The sequence below is a fragment of the Carettochelys insculpta genome, chromosome 1, assembly GCF_033958435.1.
Source record: "Carettochelys insculpta isolate YL-2023 chromosome 1, ASM3395843v1, whole genome shotgun sequence".
Classification (NCBI taxonomy): domain Eukaryota; kingdom Metazoa; phylum Chordata; order Testudines; family Carettochelyidae; genus Carettochelys; species Carettochelys insculpta.
Genome location: NC_134137.1, coordinates 161536256 through 161554205, shown reverse-complemented (window position 1 = coordinate 161554205; position 17950 = coordinate 161536256). Strand labels below are relative to the sequence as shown.

Genomic DNA, 17950 nt, shown 5'->3' with positions numbered 1-17950 from the left:
CCTTCTAGCTTGACTCTGAAAGAAACATCTGACAGCTGCTTATTTGCGTATAGTTGGAACCCCTACATTTACAAAACTGACATAGTAGCTGATGATGACATTGTCTTGCTGGCTCCATATGGTCAATCCTTTCAGCTCATGGCTGAGCTGATTGTTTCTTGCTCAATGTGTGCTGGTCTGGTTAATTATCTGGATCAAGGTAAGTCCTTGACCAATACTATCAAGCAGCCTCCAGTACTTGGTTACAGCCAGCTGAGACTACATCTACGCTACCAGATAAATTAAATTTTATGAAGTACGATTATATAATGCTGGGTTTTATAAGTTTGGTTTTGAGTATCCTCACTTCCACACAAAAGCCGCATCTACACGTGCACGCTACTTTGAAGTAGCGGCACCAACTTCGAAATAGCACCCGTCACGGCTACACGTGTTGGGCGCTATTTTGAAGTTAACATCGACGTTAGGTGGCGAGACGTCGAAGCTGCTAACCCCATGAGGGGATGGGAATAGCACCCTACTTCAACGTTCAACGTCGAAGTAGGGAACGTGTAGTCATTGCGCGTCCTATAACATCGAAATTGCGGGGTCCTCCATGGTGGCCATCAGCTGAGGGGTTGAGAGACGCTCTCTCCAGCCCCTGAGCTCAATGGTGGCCGCGTGGAGTGGCCCCTTAAAGCTCCCCGCCCCCTCCCTTCCTGTGCAGGAAGCTGAGAGAAGGTGCAGACGACAGCCCAGACACGTGGCCAGCCTGCACGTCCCTCAGCCAGCAGAGACACCCACCCCAGCTGCGATGGCCTCATGGCAGCCCCCCCAGCGCCCCCAGGGGACCCCCCCCAAAGGGAGCCAGGGCTCACAGCCCAGCAGCCAGGCGGGGAAGCGGCAGTGGGGCCCCACCTGGACGGAGGCCGAGCTTCGGGACCTGCTGGGGCCCTGGAGCGAGGAGGAGGTGCTCCAGGTAATGGGGAGCAAGAGGCGGAACGCGGATGCGTTCGCTCGGCTGCCCGAGGGCCTGGCCACCCGGGGTCACCCTGCCCGTACTCCGGATCATGTCCGGAGTAAAGTGAAGGAGCTGCGGCAGGGTTACGCTTGGGCCCGGGATGCGGCTGGCCGATCTGGGGCCGCCCCCATCACTTGCCCCTTTTACAGGGAGCTCAGGGACATCCTGGGCCCCCGGCACACCTCCTCCCCTCCGGCCACTCTTGATACGTCGGCCGAGGAGCCCCAGCAGGCCCCGGAGGCGGAGTCCTCCTCGGAGGCAAGCCCCGCACCCCGGGGGCCCCCCCAGGAGCCCACCCCCGGGGCACCGGAGGAGGAGGAGAGGGACTCCTCTTCCAGTGATGCCGGCCTCCACATCATCCTCCCATCCAGGAGCTCCAGCCGGGCGTCCGGCCCCCAGGTGTCCCCCGACCGTGGGAGTAGACCGTCAGGTATGTACCCCCCTGGTGTACACCCCCGGGGTTGAGGGGCGGGGGTAATAGATATGACCAGGGCCTTCCACATGCCCAAATGACATGGCTCCAAGGACAGCAGTGGCATGTCCCTCAGAAGAGTGCATCAGCCCCTGCCCCCCCCAGCACGACAGTGCCATGCCCCATCCCCGGGGCTGGGGGGAGCGGAACCTCTAGGGTCCCCCGGGGGGAGGGGGTGGGACACCCAGCAGCAGCAGCAGCATGTGATGGAGTGGGGGGAGTGCAAATGCAAGACTCAGGCTAGATATGAGAAACACAAGCAGAATAGCTCCCAGTGGCTAAGGATGATCCTGGGGCTACAACTGGCAGGTAACACCTCTGCCCTGAACAAAGAGGAGGGAGGAGCCGAGCTGGGTTTGAATCGGGGGCGGCAGTTAGAGGCTAGGGGAAGGGAGAGCTAGAAGGCAGCCAGCCTGAGGAGGGGGAAAGCTACACCCCAGAGGGGCACCCCTCGGGGTCTTCTCCCCAGGATGGGTTGGAAGGACTGTCTCCGACTGCTGTACTGTCGCTTCTGTGAGAAACTGGGCATCTGTTGCCTAATGAACCTCCTGTCATACCTGCTGAGTGAGTGAGAGTCACTCCTGCCAGCGGACGGGGTGCAGTGCAGGGGGACCCCTGAACCCCATCACAGCAGCATCTCCTGGGGATGGGGATGGGGAACCTACAGCAGAGGGGTGGGGGGACAAGGGCCACGGCTCGGGGCCCACACTAACGGCTGTCTCCACTCTTCTTCCCCCCTTCTGTGTTCCGCAGCTGCACCATCGGAAGGACCGGAGAGCGCCGGCGAGGCGTCAGTGGTCCCGGAAAGCCCTCCGGGGCCATCGCTCCAGGCCAGCCCCTCGGCGGAGGACCGACGAGCCCCACGGTGGGGAGGACGGCGGACCCAGCACCACCAGCCGACGGCGATGGACCCTCAGCTGCTGGCCCTCCACCGTCGGCAGCTGGAGGTCGCCAAGCAGCGGCTGTGGGTGGAGGAACGCCGCCTCCAGGTGTAGGAGCGGGCGCTGGCCTGGCGCCAGGAGGCATGGGGGGCCTACATGCGGACCCTCAACCTCATCGCGGACTCCCTGGCCCCCCAGGCCGCGCCGGCCACCGCAGCGTCCGCCCTGCCTGCTCCACCCACTGCTCCAGCCACTGCGCTGGCCGCCATCACACAGCCACCCGCCACTGAGGGCCATTCCGCCGAGGGGGACCTGGGGCCAGCTGACACTCACCGGCTGTATCTCCCGATCAGCCGGCCCCGGCCAGGGCTGCAACCCAGCCGGGGATCCCAGCCGCCCACTCCCAGCACTGGACTGTAGTAGGGGTGTGGGGCCCAGGACGTGGCCCCCCTCCTTGTATATATTCCCCCCAGTTTATTGTTATCTTGTTGTAAATAGTTTGTATATTTAACCCATTACTATGCTGATCATTACCCCCCCATGTAAATAGTTCTCCCCTTCCTTGTCTTCCCCTTTCATGTTGTCCCTTTTTTTATAATGTGTATATATATTTATCAGTTAGATTTCCCCTGTACAGTTAGTTTGTCTTGTTCATAATAATAATAATAATAATAATAATAATAATAATGAGTTCTACTAAAGATGTTTGAGTTGGCAAACAACTGTCTGCTTTTATTTTTACAAGAAAAGTGGGGGGGGGTGCTCTTGGGTGCTCTGTGGTGTGGGTGTAGGAGCAGGGAGTGTTGTGGAGGATGGGGGGGCAGTGGGGGGCTTGCCAGCGTTCACCCCGCGGCCTCATCGAACTGGGCCCGCAGGGCCTCCCGGACCCAGGTCCCTTCGGGGTCCACCTGGCGACTGGGGGCAGCGGGTGGCTGCACATCGGCCCTGCCAGCCTCCACAGCCCAGCCCTGAAAGAAGGCCTCCCCCTTGCTCTCCACCAGGTTGTGGAGGGCGCTGCACGCACCCACAATCTGGGGGATGTTGGTGGGGCCCGCATCAAGGCGGGTGAGGAAACACCTCCAGCGCCCTTTGAGGCTCCCAAATGTGCGCTCCACCACCTGATGTGCGTGGTTCAGGCACTGGTTGAAGCGCTCCTGGCTGGCAGACAGATGGTCCGTGTATGGGTGCATGAGCCAGGGCCGGAGGGGGTATGCCGCATCTGCAATGACTCAGAGGGGCATGGTGGTGTCCCCCACAGGAATCTCCCGCTGGGGGATGTAGGTCCCCTCCTCCAGCCGGCGGCACAGGCCTGAGTTCCGGAATACCCGGGCGTCGTGGGTGCTGCCAGGCCAGCCCACATAAATGTCCAGGAAACGGCCCCGGCTGTCCACCAAGGCCTGGAGGACCACTGAGTGGTAGCCCTTCCTGTTTATGTAGCATCCTCCACTGTGTTCCGGGGCGCGGATGGGGATGTGAGTCCCATCCAGAGCCCCGAAGCAATTGGGGAAGCCCAGGGTGGCAAAGCCCGCGATGGTGGCATCCAGGTCCCCAAGCCACACGAGCCTGTGGAGGATCAGGGCGTTGATGGCGTGGACGACCTGCAGGGGAAGCACATGGGAGAACACCAATGAGGGGTGTGCAGGGTGTGTGTGGCCCTCCCCTGCCAGGGCTGCCTCCCCCTCCCACCATGGGTCCTCTTACCTCCGTGAGGACAGCCCCGACGGTGGCCTTGCCGACGCCAAACTGCTGGCCCACGGATCGGTAGCTGTCTGGAGTGGCCAGCTTCCAGACAGCGATGCCGACCCGTTTCTCGACGCTGAGGGCACGCCGCATGGCGGTGTCCTGGTGCCTCAGTGCGGGGGTGAGCCACTGGCATAGCTCCAGAAATGTCTGCCAGCTCCTCCAAAAGTTCTGGAGCCAGTGGTCGTCGTCCCACTCTCCGAGCACCATCAGCTCCCACCAGTCGGTGCTGGTGGAGGTTGCTCCACAGCCGGCGGCGTGTGTGGCGGGGGCGGGGTGGCGGGGTGCTGCAGGGTTTGGGGTTGAGTCCTCCTCCCCTGCGGGCAGCTCCTCCTTTGTGGCAAGGAGGTGCTCAGCTGCCTCCTGCATGGCATCGAGCAGGGCGAGCACTGCTCCTGCAGGGGCGGATGTGTGGACCTCTGGCTGCTGCTGGGGGTCCATGACTGCGTCGCTCGAGGTGTGCGAGCCTATGGCTCTGCAGACCGCGTGCTGTGCAGGCTGCGTGTCTGGGAGGGGCCCTTTAAGGGAGCGGCTAGCTGTTGCCCCGGAAGCGCTAGTCCGCCCTGTGACCCTGTCTGCAGCTGTTCCTGACACCCTTATTTCGACGTGTGCTACTTTGGCGTGTAGACGTTCCCTTGCAGCGCCTATTTCGATGTGGTGCTGCGCAACGTCGACGTTCAACGTCGACGTTGCCAGCCTTGGAGGACATGTAGACGTTATTCATCGAAATAAGCCTCTTCGATGTAGCGTTCACATGTAGGCGTAGCTAAAGTCAGGTTAGTACTGCCACACTGCATGGCCAAACATCCACTCTTGTAGCAGTGCACTGTGGGAACCTATCCCACAGTTTCCTCAGCGCCTCATTCTGTGTCGTCCCCCTTCTCAGGTCCCTGCAGCTTGGGAAACTGGGAAACTGACCAGCACTGCTGTGCCTGGCTCGCTGGAGCTGGGAGCCAGGTGCAGCAGCGCTGGTCAGTTTCCCAGCTCCTGTGAGTGGTGGGGAGCTGGGTGCCAGGCGTAGCACCGCTAGTCAGTTTCCCAGGTCCTGCAAGTGGTGGGGAGCCAGAAGCCAGATTCACTAATGCCACTCAGCCTCTGGAGGCTAATGAATTTGATTTAAAGACATGGCACTTCCACACTAGCCTTCATTTGAGCTTTTCAGTTCAAACTTGATGCTGCACCCAGTTGGTTTTAACGAAGTTATGATAGCAATAGTAGTGCTCCCTGAATCGAGCTGATGGTATTTACAGTGAAGACAGTCACTTGGTACAAGCAAGCTAACTGCCTTGCATTTGAATTTATCTGGGACTGTAGATGTAGCCTCAGTATTAATTTCCCTGGAGGTGACATTGAGCAGATGGCAGCTTTCATCACCATCATAGATGGTACTGGAGGTTGCCCAAAAGATATAGGCTATGTCTACACTTGCCCCTCTCATACAGAAGAGGCATGTAAATGAAGCAGATCCAAAATGTTCATGAAGTACTGATAGGACTATTCAGCACCACATTTGCATAATGGCAGCCACCTGGAGCATCGAAAGTGCTGCTTTCAAATTGGAAACTAGATGTGTAGATGGGGTTCCTTTGAAAGGAAACCCTGATTTTGAAAGCACCCTTCTTCCCAAAAATAAAAATTGGGAAGAAGGGTGCTTTTGAAATTGGCATTTCCTTTCAAAGGAACCCCATCTACATGGCTAGTTTGCGATTTGAAAACAGCACTTTCAATGTCCTGGGTGGCTGCCATTATGCAAATGAGGTGCTGAATATTCATACAGGTGCCTTATTAGCATTTTGGACCTGCTTCATTTACGTGCCTCTTCCAAGGGAGGGGCATGTGTAGACATAGCTGTGTGTGTGTGTATTGGTGCAATTGTTTCAGACCCTTGCAGATCTAAAGAGTTGCAGTTACTGCACTTGCGTTGAATGGAAGTGAAATGCTGAAGCCTAGATTGATGTTTCTGATTCTTGGAATCTTCATCAGCTGTTCCACATCAAGAACAAGATCAGAAATTCTGTATTTAAAGTAAAATGCATCAATGGCCTCCCTCAGCTCTCATTTAGTTTGGGTGGCTTTCTTGATATGGATACATTAATAGAATAAAGGATTAACAAATTCGAAAGGGTGTGTACAAATAAATACTCCTATGTGACCAGCAGTTGTATGCGTGTCAAAAGCATTAGAGGTGCAAGAAGCTTGCCAGTGATGGACATACAACCAAACCACTTCAATCACCTTGCCAGAGAATGATCTGGGTGTAGCTAAATTTATAAGGCCATGTCCCTTAGGGATTTGCCCTGGCGATGGCTCCTTAAAGAGCTGCATGCAGCTCTGGAGCTGCAGGTTGCCGACCCCTGGTGTTTAGGTGATGGTCACTAGCATTAGCTGATCTTTTTGTTAGTCCACAGGCAGTATGGCTTTGAGCAAGCTTGAGGATGCATGGGAGAGGAGGGGCAGGGCCAAGCTCTCACCTCAATGTGCTGATGAAAATCTGCTCATATGCCACTCTTGGCACCTGTGCCAGGGTTGGTGATCCCTGGTCTATAGTGTAACTGTCATGTTGAACAACTGGAAAGTAACCTGGAGTTTTGCCAGTAAGGAGTTTGAGTTGAGTGTAATATAATTCTCTCAACATGCTGAACAATGGAAGTTCTCTTATATTCTTTGTTATAGCATAAGTCTTCTTCTAACCTTGCAAAAACAGAGCACGTAACCTCATTCTACTTCTTACAGTGCTACACGGAATGAAGGCCCTTTGTACTTCCTATCTATTTTGCCGTGATGTCCAACCAATTCTGAAGCTAAGGAACTAGCTACATTATTCTGAAAATAAATTTATTGTTCAAAGCAGCTAGGCACACTCAACCAGCCAAATAGCCACACGTGGCTAGTGACTGGCATGTTGGACACTCAAGCATTAGAGTAAGCATCCAGATGACTACTACTTTTTTTTTTTTATTTCAGGTTGGGAACTTATCTGAGTCCCAATGTTGTACTTCTAATTCAGACAGGTAGTCTTCATAACTGTCACCAGTGTTCATTACTTGAGAAAATTCAAGGAATTTAATCTTTCAGTTAAGTCTTTCCCCCAACCTTCTTTGTATATATAACGCAATCTGTAATCAAAACATTTTCGTATTATATTAAACTTACGCTTAGAGCTAATTTTTAAAAATCTCTTGACATCTGTGCAAGAATGCATTTTAAAATCTTACTGTTGTTGTATATATAACTCGCACACAAGTGATTAAAATTGGCCCTCACAAATTCAGGGTCTGAACTTTAGTATCATTAAGATGTGTACATACCTATGTATACAACAAACCCCTTGATTTAACAGACTGTGTGGGGATGTGGTGTCTGTTAATGCTGAAAGTCTGTTAAATCCGAATCTGGAGGACTGAAGGAACTTCACAAGACGCACTAGGGAGTGCTCCATCTGAGACCTAGGAGAAATGCAGTGGGCTTGGGGGAAAGAGCTTGGCAGTGAGCTCTTGGCTCCTCTGGCCTCAGCCACTCCACCGGCTCTGGTGAGTCGCTGGCGTTTATTGGGTGGGGGACAGCGCCTGTTATTTCTGAAGTCTGTTAAATTGGGGTCCGTTAAATCAAGGGCTTATTGTGTTTAGGAAATTGTAATTGTGGTGCAATTTCAGTATCGCCTGACAACTGTGTGGTGAAACAATCAGGTGGAGGGGCCACCTGTCAACCAGGTTGGATACTAAATGTTGTTGACGTGAGCGTGGCTTCATTTTGTTGAAGGTATGTAGTGAATGAGGCAGGGAATTGTAGAAGTAAGGTCTCGTTGTTAAGGCAGTTGAATGCTTTGTTAGAGAATTGAATTATGTTCCTGTTTTCCACAAAATTCTGGTGTGTGATACTAAGGAAAACACTCAGTAGAGTAGCAAACTGCAAACATTTTGGCTGAAGTGCATATTTCTCATGTTCTGGGTACCTGACCTGACACATCTGGTATCAGATTTGCAGAAGTGCTAGTGGTTGAAACTGAAGCTTGCCTTGAACATGCTTGCTTGCATCAGGGCAGTCACCTCCCATGCACTGTTCCCACTAAGCTGTGCGGTTGCATGGCCTCCCAGGAGTGAATCAAGTGCCCTGCACTTGTGCCTCTCTGCCCCTGTGTTCAGATTTCCCATTCCCCTCCACTCTACCCCCCACCTAGTCTGCAGTCACTTCCGCGGTCAGCTGCTCCCCAGATTCTCCTACTTGCTGTGCAGAGTGAGGGGGGAGAGGCATTGATGTCAGGGTGTCTCTGTCTCAGTCTCTTCTGATTATGTACTGCAGCTCCACAAAGCGGGAGATTCGGGTGCAGGGCTCAGGAGCAGGTGAGTTACTGTCTGCTTTCTGGTGAGGTGAGTGCCTTAATGAGACAGCACGTGTTCTCTTAGATTTCCCCAGCAGCTGAGACATACTCACACTGCATATGTCTGTCTCTCTTTCACCTTCACACACAGTCCGTCTCACACACTTACCTCCCAACACATACTAGTGGTACTTGTTACTACTTGAGACTTCCTGCAATGCACGCACCTTCCCGGTGATTTTATTCTTTCAGAGTGCTGTTATTTTAACTGCTGAACTGGTATATGCCTTTCAGAATTTTCTTTCTTTCTTATGCTTAAATGTAATTCTTTGAACATGTTCTAAAATGCCTAACCTGTTCTGATTATTTACCCTACATTAACTTTTTAAAATATATTTATTTTACGAGGAAAACTTACCCAGCATTGTACAGGTCCCTAATTTGATTAATATTTGTTTTTTGGTTGAAATATTGTTAAATTTCAATCCAGAGTGATCGCATATAGCTGAGATTTATACATAAATTTTCCATAAGATGTAAGGCAGAGGCTGATGGGTCATTTTCTGTAGTATCTTTATAAGGTTGTAATAAATGTGTGTTTATTTAAATTTAGAGAAATTGGCATCATCTCAGAAAGGATTTTCATGGTATCCATTTCACAAGTAGGAGACTCTTAATCTGCTTGCTTGTAGGTGTTGCTTTTAATCTGTCTTTGTGATGAGCTTCACTAATAACTCCGGAAGTAGAAAATTGACCTCTAGGCAATGTTCCCTCTAATGTTTTCAATTCATGTACAGAATGAATTTTATGTGTACCACTAGTAAAAACTATACTACATTTAGGCATTTTAGAACTCATTGCCAAAATAATTCAACATTTCTCTTCTCTGCTTACATTTAAATGTGTAAATCTGTCCAAAAACTAAAATAACAGCACTTTGATAGCAGAAAACTACAGAGAAGATGTGTATTGCAGGAAGTACCAGAAGTTACAACAGAAGTGCATGGAGGGAAGTGAGTGAGAGGCCATGCATGCTCTCTTTAAAATAAATTATAGTGACACCACCCTCAGTCTGAAAATTTGTTCAGACCTCAGCAGCTGCATCTAGCTCTCAGGTCCTGACTTCTTTCCTTCCTCTCCTCTGTGGAGATGGGATACGGGGCAGGGGTGGGGCACTTTGACATCAGCTTCCTCCCCCTGCTCTGCACAGCAAGGAGGGTGGTTCTGGGAGCAACTGGCCAGGGGCTTTGAGGCAGGGGAGAGCAGTGTGGAGTGGGACGCAAACACAAGTCACTGGATGTGCATGGTTCTAATCATGTGTGCAGCTGCACAGCTTAGAAGGAACTGCATCTGTGCCCTGAAATTCTGTGCTTTGCTGGGGCCATGGAACACACAAAGTGTTCTAAAACTGTAAAAGAGCAGCCAAAGCCAACAGATTAATTTAGCAAAACAAGCTAGCAGTCATGTAGCACCTGAGACAGACAAAATAGATCTGGAGAAGTGGGTCTGTCCCACGAAAGCTCATCGCCTAATAAATTATTTTGTTAGTCTTTAAAGTGCTACATGACTGCTGGTTTGTTTTATTAGATTACAGACTAACATGGCTACCTTCTGTCACAGATGAATTTAAGCTAAACTTCCAGTAGTAGGGGAAAATGAAACTTGCTTTGATTATACATATATCTAAAATAGGTGGTTTATAACTGTTTTTATTTGAAACCTATAAACAGGTTTTTACAAGTTCTCCATTACCACAGTATCTGATCACCTAAAAGTAATACTTCTGCAAATAGATATACTATTGACGTCTGTGGGACTTTTCTTGGTGAAAAACAAGGGAAAAGAAATATTCTGTCTCTTTGATAGTCTTATGCTGAATTTAGTGATTCTTTATGTATATTTTTCATTGTTTATTCAAATGAACAGGAGTCTTAAAAACAAGCTGGCTCACAATTTTATTTGCAGTGGTTTTCTTCTGCTTTTACTTCATATTAAGTATGGCTTTCTATTTTAAGTCTAGCTAAGCCTTACTGTGTATAATCAATTAGTATAACTCATTTCTTCATCTAAAAACAGGAAATAGGTGAAATCCTATCTAGCCAGTCACTTACTCTGACGTTGACTCAAAGTGTGAATTTGAACCCAAACAGTTTAAGTGCACAAGCAGACCCCTCAACAAGGAATATTAATAGCAACAGGGAGAAAGTATGTGGTTACCCTGTGGAGCTGCACATGTGGGGAGACACAGCATATGATTTGGCAATAAGTTACCTAGGTACAGCAAACCCTTAAAGCATGATTTCAATTTGCGTTTAACTTGCATTTGCGCTTAACTTGCATTAGTGCGAGTTAAGTGCCAATCGACCCTCCCCCTCCCCCCTCCTTCAGTTGCCTGGCTCCTCCATCTGGGGAGCCTGGTGGGCACACCGCTGTTTATGGTGCAGTTAATCCCACCTGTGAGAAACTGCGCACAAGCACCTGTGTGCCCCCCCCCGCTGGGAGAAGCTTGGGGCTGTGTGGCTGCCCCCCCACTTCCCTCCCCATTTATGCAAAATTTAATTTACGCAGAGGATGCCCAGGACGCAACCTCTGTGTAAATCGAGGGATTACTGTAGTTGTGAGACAGCAATGAAACACTAGCCATTAGGATTCTTGGGTTCTTTCCTGGCACTGGAAGCAGATTCTCCTCTAGATAACTCAGTCAAATGTAATAATACCTGGATGAATTCTGTGCCTAAAAATTCTGTTGTTTTAAAAGTTTTCATCTTTTGTCAAAATAACGCAGTATGATCATCCTAGGTTCAATTATTTTGGTAATTTATTTCAAAAGACTTGTCAACAAGTATGTTTGTAGTAATACAAACAAAAATATTCAGGAATTCTGACAAATAGATTCCTTATTAGGCATGTTAATATGGAAGTTGGAGTAATAATTTAAACTATAATACAGAAACGTACTTCCTGTACCCCTGAGAAGCAGTGCAAGGGCTTAGGGTGCAGGGGCAATGGAAGGGGCTGAGGGAGAGTGAAGTCTTTCTTTGGGAAGGAGCCTGAGAGTGAAGCAGGAGGATTGTTTGGATGTGTGTGTGGAATAAGTAGGGAACATTTTGGGGGGATGGATTGTTAGGGAGGTGGGAAGCCTTTCCCCATGTGAACCCTGGCTGACCCCTAGCCTGTCCCAGTCAGTCAAGTACCTCTGCCCCCCCCCCCCCCAACTAACCCATCTGAATTCCTACCTGTGACCCCCATAGCAGCACTGTCTACTCTGCTCTATACTCCATCTCTGTCCCCTACCCCATTCCAGTGCCTGCTCACCTGGGCATGGAAGCAAGGTGCAGTGAAGAAAACAGCCTCTATTCTCTTCCCGCTACTGACTCCTGCAACCAGTGAGCTATCTGCCTCTGTCCTGGGGTCACAGCACCCCTTAGTGGGTGTAAAGTGTAACTACAGAGTATTTCTGGTGGGTTATATTTTCCACAGAGGGAAAATAAAAACCTGTGGGACACATGAATTCTGTATATGCACAGCAGCACAGAATTCTCTCAGGAATAAAAAACACCTGTGCTTTTCTAGTGTGGGAGACTGAAGCTTGTATCAATAGAAGTAAAAGTAGAACCCTCCAACACTTGAGCTAAAGAATTGGTATCCTAGCTCGGAAACAATAAGAATCACACACCTTGTAGCCTGTAAAGAGCTATGCTGTTGTAATGTGGATTACAGCCGTACCTAATTTCTGTGTGGCATTGTGTGTAGAGATTGTATCCTGTTGTTGTGATTTTCCAGTAATGTGACCAGTTGGAATGCTGCATCGTTGCAAGCCTGCATATAATGGGCCAAAAGTGCAGTGTTCATGAAATTGGCAAATCTGACAGTATGTCTATTTTGGTTTGGGGGTTATTTTTTTCCAGTCACAGTGTGTTTTTCAGGGCCACTTAAGTAGCTTCAGTGGCCCTGGGGCCGGTTGCATGGACTGCAGCTTGGGTGGTTCCACACAGCTCTGGGATGGTCCCTTGCCTGGAGGAGCACCATGCATTGGAGTACTCTCCTTCTCCAGAACCTAAGATTTAGCTAGGGTTATTTTTGGTAAAAGGCATGGACCAGTGAATTTTTACTAAAAATACCTGTGACTAAATTGTACCTTGAATCATCAATACCCAGACAAACAAACATTATTAACAAAGTGCAAACTTTGTTAGTATCTTAACAAAAAGTCAGTTCTCTTTTAACTGGCTTTGCCACAATTAGTTGTAAATATTTGGTAGTATATCAAATTTGAATGCTATTGGGCAGCCTGAGTATGCATCTGTTCTTAGCCCTTATTAGATTACTGGCCGTGTGCAGTCTGTCTGTCAAAATTTCCCTTGACCGCTTCAAAGGATTTTGACGTGCTCCTGCAGAAGAGGAAGAAGAGAAAAAGGAAGATATTTGTGGATCTCTTTTGAATCTTAACTGATCATAACAGTAACATTGTTAGTTCTCCTGGCTGGAGGCCATGAAGCAAAGGAAGAGACAGGCCAGGGAAAAGACTGAAAAAAAGAATGATGCCTCTTGGAAGTGGAATCAGTAGTTTAAGGGAATGACTCCTGTGATGCAAATGGATACACTCACACTTGCTCCCAGACCACAGAGTGGGACCACATAGTGTTTCAGCTCCATCTCCCATCAATGCTGTCATGTTCAGAGGCAATGATTAGTTTCTTTCTTCTAAAATGAAGGACCCTACCTGTCTCAGAATTAACAACAAGAAGTCTTGTGGCACCTTATAGACTAACAGATAGTTTGGAGCATGAGCTTTCGTGGACAAAGACAAGCTTAGTCAGATGCATTAGTGGGGGGTGGAAGGATTTCAGAGGAGGATATAAAGAGGGAGTCTCAGTAAAGGGGAGGGCCAGAGCTGACAAGGTCTATACAGTCAGGGTGGATGTGGCCCATTACTGGCAGCTAATGTGGAGTTGTGAACATCAAGAGAAGAGAAATCAAATCAGTTCAGTCGGGCGGTTGTGGCCCATTTTCAGTTGCTAGTGTGGAGATGTGAACATCGAAAGCAGAGAAACTGCTTTTGTAATGGGCCAGCCACTCCCAGTCTCTGTTTAATCCTTGGTTGGTGGTGTCAAATTTGCAAATGAATTGCAGCTCTGAAATTTCTCTTTGGAGTTTATTTTTGATTTTTGTTGTTGTTGTAGGACTGCTACTTTTAAATCTGTTACTGAGTGCCCAGGGAGATTGAAGTGTTCTACAGGTTTTTGTATGTTACCATTCCTGATGTCTGATTTATGTCCATTTATTCTTTAACAAAGAGACTGTCCAGTATGGCTAGTGGGGCATTGCTGGCACGTGGTGGCATATATTATATTAGTAGATACAGATTTGAAAGAGCCCCTGATGGCATGGTAGTTGTCAGGTCCTGTGATGATATTGCTGGTGTAGATATTTGAGCAGAATTGGCACTGAGGTTTGTTGCAGGGATTGGTTCCAGGTTTAGAGTTACTGTGTTGTGGTCTATAGTTGCTGGTGAGGATTTGTTTAAGGTTGACAGGCTGTCAGTAGGCAAGGACAGGCCTGCCTCCCAAGGTCTGTGAGAGTGAAGGATCATTGTCCAGGAGGGGTTGTAGATCACTGATGATGCACTGGAGAGGTTTTAGCTGCAGGCTATAGGTGATGGCCAGTGGCGTTCCCTTGTTTTCCTGATTGGTCCTGTTTTGTAGCAGGTGACTTCTGGGTACACGTCTGGCTCTGTTGATCTGTTTCTTCACTTACTTAGGTGGGTATTGTAGTTTCAGGAAAGCTTGGTTACAGGTCTTATAGATGTTTGTCTCTGTCTGAGGGGTTGGAGCAAAGGCGGTAGTACCTCAGTGCCTGGCTGTATACAATGGATTGTGTAGTGTGCCTTAGATGGTAGCTGGAGGCATGTAGATAAGCATAGCAGTCTGTGGGTTTTCCGTATAGGGTGGTATTTATGTGACCATCACTTATTTGCACATTAGTGTCCAGGAAGTGGATCTCATGTGTGGACTGGTCCAGGCTGAGGTTGGTGGTGGTGTGGAAACTGTTGAAATCACGGTGGAACTCTTCAAGAGCCTCTTTTCCATTGGTCCAGATGATGAAGATGTCATCAATGTAGCGCAGGTAGAGGAGGGGCACTAGGGGATGAGAGCTGAGAAAGCATTTTTCCAGGTCAGCCATAAAAATGTTGGCATACTGTGGGGCCATGTAGGTGCCCATAGCAGTGCCAATGATTTTGAAGGTATAAATCGTCCTCAAATCTGAGGTGCCATGGTAGGTATGACTGAAAAAATTTGCTACATGTACATATATGAAAACTACATAATTTGTAACTAGGTGCTCGCACCTTAAGATATTTCAGTGAGCACGCACTGTCAGTGGTATAGCTGTTCTGTAAGTTTGTGTTTGCTTTCACCTTCTCGTAGGGAGGCTAAGAGATTTACCTTGTGTGAGAATTTTGGAAAAAATAAATTCTGGTATGGTTACAGAAATGTAATCATTAAATAGAATGGTTAAATTAAAACATCACATACAAAACTTTATATTTTTCCCATGTTGTGGATAGAGCCTGGTCACTTAAGCTGTTTAAACAGTCTACTTGATAGTTGCACTGCAGGCAAGTTTGAAGTTGAGCCAGTCATGGTTCCAGAGCCTGTTCAATGGATTAGAGGTGAGATTACATGAGTGTTTCTGCAGCCAGGTCACATGCCAGTCATATTTACAAGACTATAACTGGGTGCAGATGCCACTGAATAGAGAGTAGACGTGACTGAGATGAAATGTTAAATACCCTTTTTTTGCCTTGTTAATCCTTGATGAAAGAGAATTAAACATGAGTTACATTCAACTTTCATGGAGTGGAATGAGATTGCCACTTAGGTGTTGTACTTTAAAGCTTTACTGTCCTGGCAGCCTTTCCTACCCAGTCTCCTATTTCTACAATTACTGTAAAATATGTCGCAGTAACAATTTTAAATTGAAAGTCTAGATTTCTACTTTCCATTTGTTTGTAGATTAAGTTCTCACAATTCATTGCTGCAGCCATTTGTGCAAACAGGGTTAACTGAGTTGTGAGTTGGAGGAGTTTACCTATTCACATCATTCATAACAGTAATACTAGTTGTAGCATATACTTAGCTTGTTCATTTTAGTGAGCATTTTGCAATTTTATGTGTGATACATCTTGAATGTGTCTACATCCTGCATTTAACACAAATATGGAAAGAACAACTATGGAAGGAGGTAGCTTATTTCACTTCCAAATAAGTCTTAATGTACAACTGAAATCAACGTTTGTTTTGCTCTGTAAAGCCCCTATATAAAATAGCAGCATGTTGGACACCAGACCTGCTACCTGCATGTTTTGAGGTATATCTGTTTAATTAGTGATTAAAAAATGCACACTTAAGATTTTTCTTCTTTTTTGTCCTGCAGAGCTAACACAGCTAGGCGAGGCTGAGCAGAAATATTTTATTTCTGTGCATTGGAATTTGTCTGGGATTTTCAGAGGAGTTTTTGATTTGTATTTCAACCTAGATCAGAAAGAGGTTGTGTCACTGCATGCCCTGCTTCTCCGGGGGCCTTCAGTGCCGCACTGCTATGTGACAGCCCTGATACCACCAACATCCAACCAAGAAACATGCGGGTCGTATTCTGGCCTTGATTGCCCTGCCATTTTATTTGCACTGTAATTCCAATACACAACCCCCCCCCCCGTCCTGAATTTCTGCAAAACTGTCTGCGTTGCAGTGTTGAACACTTACAGAACCTTAATGCATTTGTTATTCCTTTAAAGAGTCAATGTGCTGCAGCCAGGCTCACCAATAGGAGGGGCAAAGAAGGCAATTGCCTAGATGCTTGGGTGATCTAAAAGGGCCCAGGACCCCTGGCTGCCACCATTGCTTAGCCCCACTGAACTGCATTCTCTGTACACCACTCCAGATGTGTCTGGTGGCATGACATATATGTGGGCATTGCCCCCTCCCTGACCACTGACTCTGCAGCTCCCAGAGACCTATTGGCTCCCCAGCCAGGAATTCACTGTGGTGGTGGTGGAGCAGTTGATTTTTAGAGTTGCCCAACGCCCTCTTGCACCCAGCCCCCAGCCTGGTGAAAGTGATTGGGAGGGGGGATAACAAACAATGAGGGGAGGATGGAGTGAATGGGGGGCAGGGTCTTGGAGGAGGGGGTGGGACAGCTATGTAGCATAATGGCAAGCGTGGGACAAGGATCTCTGGGTGTGTTGGAATAGACAGTTGGCAACCCTACCATGCAGGCACGCAGAAGCCTTGGCTGTGCCAGAAGAGCGTGGCTCGCAGCATAGCCAGCACAGTTGGTTGGGCACCAGCTAGTGCAGGTACAGTACAGCCCAACCCAAAGGTCAGGCAGACAGTCCGCAGTTTGTGGTGGGTGGAGGCCCATTGGCTGTTATGCCTCAGACCCTGGAGAAGTTGTTGGCAGGCCTGGCTGGAGCTCATTAATTTAATAAGTTTTTTACAAACACTTATTTCATTCCGGCATTGAATTACAGTAAAAATAAAATAAGTTTGTGAAATGGAGCTGTGGGGGTTAAATGATACCAGGTATAAGGAGTAAAGATAGAAATGGTTGCAAACAAAAAAGTAAAAATAAACTTCTTTGATTAAAATTTCATTTCCTCAAGTTACAATCTTTCTCTGTGAAGATCTCACTTATGTTCAGTTCCTAGAGACTTCAGCCCACTTGTATGAAGGATGCAGTGTTATGTGATTCCAGGAAACCTGGGCTTTGACTTCCGCCTAGGTAATAGATGTGGAAAAGGCTTTTTGTTTCTGCTTTTGGGAGATAAAAAGTTCATTGTCACTGTTTTAATTGTTATGTTGTCACTGCCTCCTGTTGACTTCCTGTTCCTCTGCTGATTCATATGCAAATGGGGGTCCCTATTGTTTTGATTTCCTGCTTCTTATAAGTTAAGTTGAAGACAGGTAGATAACTATCTTTCCTCCTGTCTCAGGAGAGAACCTGTTTTTCCTCTTTGATCACAGCCTTTAAAGCATAATATCTGTGCTTCCATGAAAATATTTTGTAGGGTCCTACACGTAAGGAATTATGGATAGTCACCAAACACTAGAACTGGAAGGGACCTTGAGAGGTCTTTGAGTCCAGTCCTCTACACTTATGGTGGTGCCACGCACCATGATCATCCCTGACAGATGTTCATCTAATCCATTCTTAAATATCTCCAATGATGAAGATTCCTCAACATCCCTAAGGGCTTGTCTACACTTGCTCCCAATTTGGAAGGGGGCATGTTCATCAGGGCACTTCATTTGGTTAATTCTCCCCTGCAGCAACTTTGAAGCATCAAACATTGAAGTGCCAGCATGCATGTAGCCATGGGCACTTTGAAGTGCCTGTGCTGCTTCGAAGATCCTTTGTTCCTGATGCTATACACATGCAGGCACTTCTGGGGAGAATTAGCCTAATGAACTGCTGCGTATTGACCACAGCACTTCATTAGTAATCTTCCATCGCCCTGATTAACATGCCCCTTCGAA

At 48.1% G+C, this 17950-nt stretch overlaps 1 protein-coding gene across 3 annotated transcripts in view; it reads left to right on the top strand.

Annotated features, from left to right (window-relative positions):
• The window catches only part of TAB3 (TGF-beta activated kinase 1 (MAP3K7) binding protein 3), a 75984-nt gene that overhangs the window by 14876 nt on the left and 43158 nt on the right, over window positions 1-17950 (top strand). The gene's annotated exons all lie outside the window — the stretch shown is intronic.